At 26.0% G+C, this 6,603-nt stretch overlaps 1 pseudogene; it reads left to right on the top strand.

Annotated features, from left to right (window-relative positions):
* Positions 1-247: 247 nt before the first annotated feature.
* LOC137817606 (glycinol 4-dimethylallyltransferase-like) lies at positions 248-6,309 on the top strand (annotated as a pseudogene).
* Positions 6,310-6,603: the final 294 nt, after the last annotated feature.

Here is a 6,603-nt window from a genome sequence, read left to right as displayed (position 1 = left end):
ATGAAAATATATAATATTGCTTATGGTTTAGTATTTTCAAAATGAGTAAAAGATTTATAACAAGGGTCAATTTTCACTACCGTGATTCCAATGAAATGGCAGGTTTAATGAAATTATTATCCATTCCCACTGGTTATTATTGTTATTAATTTATTGATAAATTAGGTCATTTTGAGTATATAAATTTCTCTTCCCCTATCTTCTTCACTACCATATGGTGTGGTTGTTTATTTCTTCTTCAGAAAGTTGTGGGGTGAGAGAGTTCAGTTTCCATGGATTCGATGTCTCTTATGTCCTCTCCTAATGTCTGTTCACTCACAACTGGTACTTTTATCTCTGCTTTTGTATCAACAATCACTTTCTTATTATTTTTCAACCTATTCTTTTATCATTTTCCAAAAATAAATTTTGCTTACTAATTTGAGGAACCGTTTAAAATTGTAGGTGGAAATATCTGGCGGAGTAAACATTCCACCAAGAGTACTTCTTATGCAAGTATGAACACTTTTAATGTATTCTACTAAGCTCAATATAAATGAGTTAAATATATTTCTTTTACTTTTATAAAAAAAATAGTTTTTATTTTTATTATAAATTTTAGATTTTCTAAACATTTGTAATAAGAAAACTATTGGAACAAGTCATTATCAATTTTTTAGATCTCAAATAAATTTTTAAAACAAATTTCTAGTATGGAATAGATTTTAACGTATTTCATGTTGATTGTCATGAATGTTATTATACTATAATACAGTTTATGTTAAAAAATTATTTGTTAGGTAAAAATATACAGATAAAAACTTATTTACTACTAAAAAATTAAATAAAAATTTATTTTAGAAACAAAAAATAATTAGTTATTATATTAACTAAATTAAATACTATTTTGAAGACTAAAAAATTATTGTTATCTAAATTAGTTTTATTATTGATAAATAATTTTTAAATTGATATCTAATTAATTATAATTTTTGTTTATTATGTTACACATTTTTGTATTATTTAGGAGGAATTTTTTTATCCTTTATATCAATGCTAAGTACCGAATATTACAAATTATTGTCAAGGTAATGATAAATTACACAACAATGAATTCTGGTAAATTGAAGTCAAAGTCAAGGTTAAATTACTTTTTCACTTAGTATTGAAAATATTGACATTAATGATAATGGTATGTGTATTTTTTGGATTATGGTAATAAAGTAAAGGCTAAATTACTTTTTTCTCTTTGTTTTTAAATTATTTTATTTTAAAAAATATTTAATATAATCTTTAATGATATATTTTTTGTGTTGCAACTTTCAATTAGAGTGATAGTATACTGAATATCGCTAAAGAACTCTTAGTACTGGTGTCAATATGAAACATAAGTACGGAAGTTGGACACTGAATATTGAGAACCTACTCAGATGGGGCATAAGTTATGAGGCTCAGACACTTATCTTAAATGGATGTATCCGTGTCGGACACACGTTCGACACTCGTACGACATATGACAGTGAAATGTTCAATTCAAAAAATATTTATTGGAGTTTTTAAAATTCTAGCACAATTAAAAGTATAAAACAATAATTTCTAAAAACTCAAATTTATTGTATAAATTATTATGATATAAATTAAGGACAAATTCTTTTGAACAGTCATGAACATAAAAAAATCTGAACATATTTACACATAATATTTATTTTCAATATATATAATTCAAAATTAATATAATAATAGATCTATGTCCCGTGTCCTACATTTTAAAAATATACGTATCTCCGTGTTCGTATCTGTGTCGTGTCAGTGTCCATATCCGTATCTGTGCTACATGACTTTGATTTCCATAATTGAGCAACCATGCAAAAAAATAAATGGTTCAAAACAATTCCATTTATTTTAAAAAAATCTAGATGATATATTTTGATTTTTGTTGTGATATCACTGATACTACATCAAACATTTTTGTGTAGGTTTGTTGCACCTAAAGCTTCAATGCAGCAAAGGAAAAATAAAATAGAATACAACCTTTCAAGGTTCCAACAAGCATGAACAATCAGTTCAAAAGTGTTGAAGGAGGGTTTATATATAAAGAAAATGATAAGAAATATATTCCAAAAGCAACCAATAAAGAATCTTTTGACTCTCGACCAAAAGATATTGTTGCCTCTATTAAACATTTCTTTGTTACATTATTTTGGTTTTCCTATCCCTACACAATGATTGGTCGGGTAAGTTCATTTTTTTTCTACTATTACTCTAATAAATAACCTTAAATATGTTAACAAATTCAATTTGTTTTAAGAAGAAAAATAGTTGAACAATCCTTAAATGTTTTAAATGTTTCAATTTGATTTGTCTTTGATCAGACAATAAGCACAATTTCTGTATCTCCTCTAGCAGTGGAGACACTATCAGATATATCTCCTTTATTTTCATTGGTCTATTACAGGTGAGACGCCAAATATATTGTTTTTATTAAATACTCAATCATAAAATTCCTTTAATTTATTAACACTTTCTGACTTTTAAAATGTTTCAGGTTCTGCTACCTTCCACGTTTATTGATCTTTATGTTAATGGCGTGAATCAATTGTGTGACTTTGAAATTGACAAGGTATGAAACTTACTATTGAAAATAAATAATTTGAATCCATAATAAATTATTATTTTATGTCTTTTAGGCTTTGTATAATTTCCTTAAAAAAAGTATGTTAAGGACAAAATTATTGTGTAGTTTATCTAAAGTTAGTTATTTATAAATGTAAAAACTGTTCTATATCCTTTATTCAATATCTTTGTTTGGGTTATTATTCATCTATGTTAAGTTTTTTTTTTTGCAGATAAACAAACCATTTCTTCCATTGCCATCTGGGGCATTTTCCTTTAGAACTGCTGTCATTATTAGTGCATCATCTGCAATCCTGGTTCTGCATATATTCGTCCCTTTTCTACAATAACATTTTTCAAGATGATCTTTGTTAATGGAGTAGAATGAGGCTTATGTTTTATTCTTTTTTTTTACAGGGTTTCCTTACTATCTATATGATAGGTTCTTGGCCATTATTTGGGGTCTTCTAGTATTCAGTTTTATATGGAGTGCTTATTCAATCAATGTGAGTTGTTTACTAGAGCCAATTTTTGTAAAGGGTTGGAATTTTTTTTTAAATATTCATTTTTATTCTAATTATTTTTTATCAATAAAAAAATAAATTTCATCTTCTTGTGATCGGTTTATTCGAATACTTTCATCCTATTAGCAGGCTTAAAACAAGTACATTTGGATGATATTGAAGTTAGAATTAAAAGAGCATTTCCATTAAATTCTTCTTCTTTACTTTTTACACCCCCTCGTCTCTTTTAGCTCAAGTTCTACCTCCTTTTGTGTGTTTTATATTTTGATTTAACCTTCGCCAATCTTTCCTCTCATTTGTTGTCAACCATGAATCTCTTTGGTTAAGGAAAAGCAAATTGATAAACACTAGACATAAAAAAAGTTTTAATAATATCGATTAAAATTTATTATTCAAATACAGATGAATTTGTTACACGAAGATAAATGAATATTTTTTAACAAACCCACAATTTTTTTTTTTCGTGATAACATTATTTTGTAACTTTTCAGGGTCCCCTATTGAGATGGAAGAAAAGTCCACTGCTTGCGGCACTTTGCATCTTTTCTACTATGACTTTTATATTTCCCCTTTCATTTTTCTATCACATGAAGGTTAGTCCTATAACTAATTATGATTAGACCTTCAGTTTAGACTAAGTGTATTATCTTATATGCATCTAATAATAAGTAAGAGCAAATCCTTCCCAAGTCTTTAGGGTTGGTGTCATTATGATTAACTATTTAAGTTCATAAACAAATAACATATATAAATGAGATTTAAATGATAATATGGGTATATCTACCCTTTACCTTTCTTAATATATTTCATCGAAAAAACTAAGGAACGCTAAATGTTTTTAAGAGAAAAGAACAAGTTGTACTTCTAATTGCATGAGAAGAATGTAGTAAGACCCCGCTTGCATGAGAAGAATGTAGTAAGATTTCCTCATTTAGGATGTAGTGCTGATTTAATTTTATCAGCAAATAATTAATAAATAATAAGATACTTCAGAAATGTCTCAATCCTTGAACAAAAAATTAACACTTCTTCCATCATAGACATGATATCAAGGAGTTGCCGAACCATGACATCAAGGATGTAGTGCTTGTAATTTCCTCTTATGTTGGTGTGTGTTCAAATGTCAGTTTTTTTTTTGAGAAGATTCGTCTGAATTTTTCGATTGGAATATCTTTAAATACTTAAATATATATTATTTATTTTTATTGATAAAAAAATAATGGAAGAATGTTTTCTTTTACAGACTTTTGTGTTCAAGAGAGCAGCTGTCTTTCCGAAGCCACTGATGATTTCAGTTGCATTCATGAGCTTATACTCATTAGGTATAGCACTGTTCAAGGTAATGGTTTTATTCAATCTCAAACCATACATTTTTTACAACATAAAACTTTTTTGGTTCAATATGTTACTACTATATATAAAATCTTTAATTGGATATCTCTATAGGATATACCCGATATCGAAGGAGACAAAGCTTTTGGCGTAAAATCTTTTGCAACACGTTTAGGTCAAAAACGGGTATGTTGAATAAAACATATAAGCTAAGTTGGTTGTTGTGTCCTCTTATGATGTTCCTAACTCTTCCTCAGGTATTTGGGATCTGTGTTTCCATGTTTTTATCGGCTTTTGGAGTTGCCTCTGTCGCAGGATTATCATCTCCTTTCCTTTGGGTTAAAATTGTCACGGTAATATACTTGTTAATTACATCTATCTTTCTTCTACTTACAAATTATTTATTTTATTCTAAACAAAAGTCAAATAATGTGTTAATACTAAACAATTTACATAGATACTTGTGTTATCACTAAAATTGTTTTTTCTTTTCTCGAATAATTTCTTTATTTAATTAGGATTAAGGGTCTATTATATATATATATATAATGATAAGTTTATTTTCGTGATATATGAATATTATTAGTTAATTAATTTAAAATTTAAAATAGTTAGTAGTTAAAATTTTGATAATTAATATTATTATCAATTTAAAAAAATATTATTTTATAATTTTTTTAATAATAAAAATTACTTATTTGGATTTTTTTTTATATAGTTTTGGCTTAAAACTTGAGACATGTTACAATATTTAGTTATATCTTTATGCTTTTACTATATGGATTTTGTTGAATTTTTTTTGTTGGACTACCTCGTGTACCTTTTATATAAAGGTTGTAGTATTTTTAAATATTTTTATTATTGAAAAAACTACTTTAAATATAAATAGTTTCTTAATTTATAAACAGTATATAACTTAAACATTATAAATTTTAATTTATAAGATTAGGCCGTATTTAATGAGATCATTACAACTTTATAATCTTGAAAGTAGTGTGAAGGATAGAAATTGAATCTTTAGATGATCCAATATTTCTAAAGAGTAGATTCATTATTTTTACATCTTTTCAATAATGCTTGAAATTGGGTGCCAATTTTTAGGGTGTTGGATATGCTGTTCTAGGTGCAATTGTCGGGTACCGAGCCAAATTTGTAGATCTGAATGACAAAGCTTCCATTAGATCCTACTATATGATGATTGGCAGGTAATAATACTCTTAAAGAATGTTTATTATCTAAATACTCAAATATCAATATTACTATTTAATAGAAATAGCTATCTAATAATTTTTATCTATTTTGAGAAGGAAAATGATTTTTTTACACTCCATCCTTTACTCTACATTTCCAATAAATATTAATATTTTAACTTTTAAATTTAAAAATTATTTTAACAATTTACATTTGTTTATATTTTTATTAAAAAAAATTTATTTTTTTTTTTTTTATTATAAATATTAATATTTTGTTGTGGGAGTAAAGTGGAGCAATATTAGTATATTTTATATTTATTTTTTTATTGTTTATTCTATCTTCTTTGTCTTTCTTCTATACGTAAAACGTATACTGATTTTTTTTGTTTCTTTTTGCAGCTATTGAACGTATCATACGTGCTCCTTCCCTTAATTAGATAAGGATGTCGTTGAAGGTTAAAGCAAAGTTCATAGCACACTTACAAAATAAACGAGATTTGTTTTGCTTATAATGTTTATTAAAATAGTCAAAGGTGTAGAGATATGTTTTTTTTTAGCAGTTGTTGTGTCACGTTAAAAAAATCTATATTATCAAAATTTTATTAATAAATAAAAGTAAATTGTTATGCTTTGTACGAATAAAATGAGTGTTTTCTTTTATTTTGTCACGTTTTTTTTTTTTTTGGAATTCTGACTCTAATTTTATTTGTGATACCGTAATTGTTATTGAATTAATAAGGTTTTACAGACAATGAAAGTCAAACATGGGAGTTAAGTATTCTCAGAAAGAGATAAACGAAAAGGTTTTTTTTTTTTTTCTTTTGCAAAGTGTCCTTTTATTAAAAAAAACTCAGTATAAAATTATTCCCACCAAATGAAAATAACAAAGCATTATGAAGACTTAATCTTACCCACTTATTTTTTATATTAAAGGATTTAAATGCTTCTAAATCCAAAAAGAT

Source organism: Phaseolus vulgaris, unplaced genomic scaffold (assembly GCF_000499845.2).
Source record: "Phaseolus vulgaris cultivar G19833 unplaced genomic scaffold, P. vulgaris v2.0 scaffold_266, whole genome shotgun sequence".
Classification (NCBI taxonomy): Eukaryota; Viridiplantae; Streptophyta; class Magnoliopsida; order Fabales; family Fabaceae; genus Phaseolus; species Phaseolus vulgaris.
The sequence above is the reverse complement of the archived record's forward strand: the minus strand, read 5'-3'. Positions and strand labels throughout refer to the sequence as shown.